Raw genomic sequence first — 7,559 nt, 5'->3', positions numbered from 1 at the left:
CTCCCCTTGCAGCGTGTCTTGATCTCCCCGGCAACGGCGAAAGAAATTTAGCTTGATGATGCGTAAAGCACACGCCCGTTGGGAAACCCAAGTGGAAGGTGTGATGCGTACAGCAGCAAGTTTCCCTCAGTAAGAAACCAAGGTTTATCGAACCAGTAGGAGTCAAGGATCACGTGAAGGTCGTTGGTGACGGAGTGTAGTGCGGCGCAACACCGGGGATTCCGGCGCCAACGTGGAACTCGCACAACACAATCAAAGTACTTTGCCCCAACGTAATGATGACGTTGTCAATCTCACCGGCTTGCCGTAAACAAAGGATTAGATGTATAGTGTGGAAAATGATGTTTGTTTGCGAAGAACGAGTAAAGAACAGAGTTTGCAAGTAGATTGTATTTCAGATGTAAAGAATGGACCGGGGTCCACAGTTCACTAGTGGTGTCTCTCCCATAAGATAAATGGCATGTTGGGTGAACAAATTACAGTTGGGCAATTGACAAATAAAGAAGGCATAACAATGCACATACATATATCATGATGAGTACTATGAGATTTAATCAGGGCATTATGACAAAGTACATAGACCGCTATCCAGCATGCATCTATGCGTAAAAAGTCCACCTTCAGGTTATCATCCGAACCCCCTCCAGTATTAAGTTGCAAACAACAGACAATTGCATTAAGTATGGTGCATAATGTAATCAACACAAATATCTTTAGACAAAGCATCGATGTTTTATCCCTAGTGGCAACAAGCACATCCACAACCTTAGAACTTTCTCGTCATCGTCCCGCATTCAATGGAGGCATGAACCCACTATCGAGCATAAATACTCCCTCTTGGAGTCACAAGTATCAACTTGGCCAGAGCCTCTACTAATAACGGAGAGCATGCAAGAACATAAACAACACATAGGTAATAGATTGATAATCAACTTGACATAGTATTCAATATTCATCGGATCCCAACAAACACAACATGTAGGATTACAAATAGATGATCTTGATCATGATAGGCAGCTCACAAGATCTAACATGATAGCACAATGAGGAGAAGATGACCATCTAGCTACTGCTATGGACTCATAGTCCAGGGGTGAACTACTCACACATAGATCCAGAGGCGATCATGGCGATGAAGAGACCTCCGGGAGATGATTCCCCTCTCCGGCAGGGTGCCGGAGGCGATCTCCTGAATCCCCCGAGATGGGATTGGCGGCGGCGGCGTCTCTGGAAGGTTTTCCGAATCGTGGCTCTCGTACCGGGGGTTTCGCGACGGAGGCTTTAAGTAGGCGGAAGGGCGGAGTCGGGAGAGTCACGGGGGCCCCACACGCTAGGGCCGCGCGGGCCCCCTTAGGCCGCGCCGCCCTAGTGTGGCGGCGCCCCGTGGCCCCACTTCGTCTCCCCTCCGGTCTTCTGGAAGCTTCGTGGAAAAATAGGCCCCTGGGCGTTGATTTCGTCCAATTCCGAGAATATTTCCTTACTAGGATTTCCGAAACCAAAAAACAGCAGAAAACAAAGAATCGGCTCTTCGGCATCTTGTCAATAGGTTAGTGCCGGAAAATGCATAATAATGACATATAATGTGTATAAAACATGTGAGTATCATCATAAAAGTAGCATGGAACATAAGAAATTATAGATACGTTTGGGACGTATCAAGCATCCCAAGCTTAGTTCCTACTCGCCCTCGAGTAGGTAAACGATAACAAAGATAATTTCTGAAGTGACATGCTATCATAATCTTGATCATACTATTGTAAAGCATATGTGATGAATGCAGCGATTCGAAGCAATGATGAAGATAATGAGTAAACAAATGAATCATATAGCAAAGACTTTGCATGAATAATACTTTCAAGACAAGCATCAATAAGACTTGCATAAGAGTTACTCATAAAGCAATAAATTCAAAGTAAAGGCATTGAAGCAACACAAAGGAAGATAAAGTTTCAGCGGTTGCTTTCAACTTCAACATATATATCTCATGGATAATTGTCAACACAAAGCAATATAACAAGTGCAATAAGTAAACATGTAAGAATCAATGCACACAATTGATACAAGTGTTTGCTTCTGGGATAGAAAGAATATGCAAACTGACTCAACAATAAAGTAGAAGATAGTCCCTTCGCAGAGGGAAGCATTGATTACTATATTTGTGCTAGAGCTTTTCATTTTGAAAACAAGAAACAATTTTGTCAACGGTAGTAATAAAGCATATGAGTTATGTATAAGATATCCTATAAGTTGCAAGCCTCATGCATAGTATACTAATAGTGCTCGCACCTTGTCCTAATTAGCTTGGGTTAACACGGATTATCATTGCATAGCATATGTTTCAACCAAGTGTCACAAAGGGGTACCTCTATGCCGCCTGTACAAAGGTCTAAGGAGAAAGCTCGCATTGGATTTCTCGCTTTTGATTATTCTCAACTTAGACATCCATACCGGGACAACATAGACAACAGATAATGGACTCCTCTTTAATGCATAAGCATTCAACAACAGTTAATATTCTCATAAGAGATTGAGGATTAGCTGTCCACACCGAAACTTCCACCATGAATCATGGCTTTAGTTAGCGGCCCAATGTTCTTCTCTAACAGTATGCATACTCAAACCATTTGATTGTAAAAACCGCCCTTACTTCAGACAAGACGAACATGCATAACAACTCACATGATATTCAACAAAGGTAAAAGAGTTGATGGCGTCCCCAGAAAACATGGTTACCGCTCAACAAGCAACTTACTAAGAAATAAGACACATAAGTACATATTCTTCACCACGATAGTTTTTAAGCTATTTTGTCCCATGAGCTATATATTGTAAAGGCAAAGAATAGAAATTTTAAAGGTAGCACTCAAGTAATTTACTTTGGAATGCCGGAGAAATACCATGTGGTAGGTAGGTATGGTGGACACAAATGGCATGGTTATTGGCTCAAGGATTTGGATGCACGAGAAGAATTCCTCTCAATACAAGGCTAGGCTAGCAAGGTTGTTTGAAGCAAACTCAAGTATAAAAGGTGCAGCAAAGCTCACATATGAACATATTGTAACTATTATAAGACTTTAAATTGTCTCCTTGTTGTTCAAACACCTCAACCGAGAAAATATCTAGACTCTAGAGATCAATCATGCAAACCAAATTTTAACAAGCTCTATGTAGTTATTCATTAATGGGTACAAGGTACATGATGCAAGAGCTTAAACATGATCTATATGAGCACAACAATTGCCAAGTATCACATTATTCAAGACATTAAACCATTTACCACATGCAGCATTTTCCGTTTCCAACCATATAACAATGAATGAAATAGTCCAACTTTCGCAATGAACATTAAAGATAAAGCTAAGAACATATGTGTTCATACGAAACAGCGGAGTGTGTCTCTCTCCCAAACAAAGAATGCTAGGATCCGATTTTATTCAAACAAAAACAAAAATAAAAATAAACAGACGCTCCAAGTAAAGCACATAAGATGTGACGGAATAAAAATATAGTTTCACTAGAGGAACCTGATAAGTTGTCGATGAAGAAGGGATGCCTTGGGCATCCCCAAGCTTAGACGCTTGAGTCTTCTTAAAATATGCAGGGATGAACCACGGGGGCATCCCCAAGCTTTGACTTTTCACTCTTCTTGATCATATTGTATCATCCTCCTCTCTTGACCCTTGAAAACTTCCTCCACACCAAACTCGAAACAAGCTCATTAGAGGGTCAGTGCATAATTCATATATTCAGAGGTGACATAATAATTCTTAACACTTCTGGACATTGCACAAAGCTACTGAAAGTTAATGGAACAAAGAAATCCATCAAACATAGCAAAACAGGCAATGCGAAATAAAAGGCAGAATCTGTCAAAACAGAACAGTTCGTAAAGACGAATTTTAAAGTGGCACCAGACTTGCTCAGATGAAAATTCCCAAATTGAATGAAAGTTGCGTACATATCTGAGGATCACGCACGTAAATTGGCAGATTTTTTTGATTTTTCTACAGGGACTACTGCCCAAATTCGTGACAGCAAGAAATCTGTTCCTGCGCAGCAATCCAAATCTAGTATTGGCTTTACTATCAAAGACTTTACTTGGCACAACAATGCAATAAAATAAAGATAAGGAGAGGTTGCTACAGTAGTAAACAACTTCCAAGACTCAAATATAAAGTGCAGAAGTAAAATAATGGGTTGTCTCCCATAAGCGCTTTTCTTTAACGCCTTTCAGATAGGCGCAGAAAGTGTGTATCAAGTATTATCAAGAGATGAAGCATCAACATAGGTGTTGGGAGTTTTCTCAACTATGCATTTTATCTTATCTATGTGAGTTTCAGAGGCTCCCTTTTCATTATGCTTAGGCTTGCTATCCTCGTCAAACAAATTTTCAGGGACAAGCCAACCATAGTTATTTTCTAGAGCATCGCTCATTCCTAGGAGCTTACAAGGTATTGTTGTCTTAATATCCCCACCATCATTAATATTATTAGTGTACCTTACTCTTTCCATATCCATCTTTTCAAGGATACTAGCAAAATTGGTATAAGAGCCAAGCATATTGTATTTAATAAAGACCTTTCTAGCCTCTCTTGCTACACCACCAAATTCTTTAAGAAGGGTTTCTAAAACAAAATCTTTCTTTACCCCTTCTTCCATATCACCGAGTGTGAGAAACATGTGTTGGATTATAGGATTGAGATTAACAAATTTAGTTTCCAACATGTGTACTAAGGAAGCAACAGCAATTTCATAAGTAGGAGCAAGTTCTACCAAGTGTTTATCTTCAAAATCTTCAACGGTACTAACATGAGTGAAAAAATCTTCTATATTATCTCTCCCAATTATAGACCCACGTCCTACCGGTATGTCTTTCAGAGTGAACTTAGGAGGAAACATGATGAAATAAACTAAAGGTAAATAAAGTAAATGCAAGTAACTAATTTTTGTGTGTTTTTAATATAGAGAACAAGACAGTAAATAAAGTAAAACTAGCAACTAATTTTTTGTGTTTTTGTTTAAGTGCAGCAAACAAAGTAGTAAATAAAATAAAGCAAGACAAAAACATAGTAAAGAGATTGGAAGTGGGGACTCCCCTTGCAGCGTGTCTTGAACTCCCCGGCAACGGCGCCAGAAAATCTACTTGATGCGTGCAGTCGACACGTCCGTTGGGAACCCCAAGAGGAAGGTGTGATGCGTACAGTAGCAAGTTTTCCCTCAGAAAGAAACCAAGGTTTATCGAACCAGGAGGAGCCAAGAAGCACGTTGAAGGTTGATGGCGGAGGAGCGTAGTGCGACGCAACACCAGGGAATCCAGCGCCAACGTGGAACCTGCACAACACAATCACAGAACTTTGCCCCAACGTAACAGCGAGGTTGTCAATCTCACCGGCTTGTTGTAAACAAAGGATTAGATGTATAGTGTGGATGATGATGGTTGTTTGCAAAGAACAAGTAAAGAACAATTGCGGCAGCTTGTATTTCGGATGTAAAGAATAGGACCGGGGTCCACAGATCACTAGTGGTGTCTCTCCCATAAGATAGCGAGATGTTGGGTGAACAAATTACAGTTGGGCAATTGACAAATAAAGAAGGCATAACAATGCACATACATATATCATGATGAGTACTATGAGATTTAATCGAGGCATTACGACAAAGTACATAGACCGCTATCCAAAGCATGCATCTATGCCTAAAAAGTCCACCTTCGAGGTTATCATCCGAACCCCTCCAGTATTAAGTTGTAAACAACGGACAATTGCATTAAGTATGGTGCGTAATGTAATCAACACAAATATCCTTAGACAAAGCATCGATGTTTTATCCCTAGTGGCAACAAGACATCCACAACCTTAGAACTTTCTCGTCACCGTCCCGCATTTAATGGAGGCATGAACCCACTATCGAGCATAAATACTCCCTCTTGGAGTCACAAGTATCAACTTGGCCGGAGCCTCTACTAGCAACGGAGAGCATGCAAGAACATAAATAACATATATGATAGATTGATAATCAACTTGACATAGTATTCAATATTCATCGGATCCCAACAAACACAACATGTAGGATTACAAATAGATGATCTTGATCATGATAGGCAGCTCACAAGATCTAACATGATAGCGCAATGAGGAGAAGACGACCATCTAGCTACTGCTATGGACCCATAGTCCAGGGGTGAACTACTCACACATCGATCCGGAGGCGATCATGGCGATGAAGAGACCTCCGGGAGATGATTCCCCTCTCCGGCAGGGTGCCGGAGGCGATCTCCTGAATCTCCCGAGATGGGATTGGCGGCGGCGGCGTCTCAGTAAAGTTTTCCGTATCATGGCTCTCGGTACTAGGGGTTTCGCGACGGAGGCTTTAAGTAGGCGGAAGGGCGGAGTCGGGAGAGTCACGGGGGCCCCACACGCTAGGGCCGCGCGGGCCCCCGCTAGGCCGCGCCGCCCTGGTGTGGTGGCGCCCCGTGGCCCCACTTCGTCTCCCCTCGGTCTTCCGGAAGCTTCGTGGAAAAATAGGCCCCCGGGCGTTGATTTCGTCCAATTCCGAGAATATTTCCTTACTAGGATTTCTGAAACCAAAAACAACAGAAAACAAGCAATCGGCTCTTCGGCATCTCGTCAATAGGTTAGTGCCGGAAAATGCATAATAATGACATATAATGTGTATAAAACATGTGAGTATCATCATAAAAGTAGCATGGAACATAAGAAATTATAGATACGTTTGGGACGTATCAATGAACGAGACTAACTCTTGAAGATTTCCAAAGCCTACAAGAGGAGGCTCTCGTTGCTGCGGTAGACGTTCACTTGCCGCTTTCAAAAGTGCGTAGAAGATCTTGACGGTGCCATAATCGGGCAGCACCTCCGTACTCGGTCACACGTTCGGTGTTGATGAAGACTACGTCCTTCTCCCTGTTCCAGCGGGCAGCGGAAGTAGTAGATCCTCCTCGGAATCCCGGCAGCACGACGACGTGGTGGCGGTGGTGGTGCAGAACTGATGACGCGTAAAGCACACGCCCGTTGGGAACCCCAAGTGGAAGGTGTGATGCGTACAGCAGCAAGTTTCCCTCAGTAAGAAACCAAGGTTTATCGAACCAGTAGGAGTCAAGAAGCACGTTGAAGGTTGATGGCGGCGGAGTGTAGTGCGGCGCAACACCAGGGATTTCGGCGCCAACGTGGAACCCGCACAACACAATCAAAGTACTTTGCCCCAACGTAACCGTGAGGTTGTCAATCTCACCGGCTTGTCTGTAAACAAAGGATTAGATGTATAGTGTGGATGATGATGATTGTTTGCGAAGAACAGTAAAGAACAATTGCAGTAGATTGTATTTCAGATGTAAAGAATAGGACCGGGGTCCACAGTTCACTAGTGGTGTCTCTCCCATAAGATAAACAGATGTTGGGTGAACAAATTACAGTAGGGCAATTGACAAATAAAGAAGGCATAACAATGCACATACATATATCACGATGAGTACTATGAGATTTAATCAGGGCATTACGACAAAGTACATAGACCGCTATCCAAGCATGCATCTATGCCTA

This window comes from Lolium rigidum, chromosome 4 (assembly GCF_022539505.1).
Source record: "Lolium rigidum isolate FL_2022 chromosome 4, APGP_CSIRO_Lrig_0.1, whole genome shotgun sequence".
Taxonomy (NCBI): Eukaryota; Viridiplantae; Streptophyta; class Magnoliopsida; order Poales; family Poaceae; genus Lolium; species Lolium rigidum.
Note: the sequence above shows the minus strand (reverse complement) of the source record.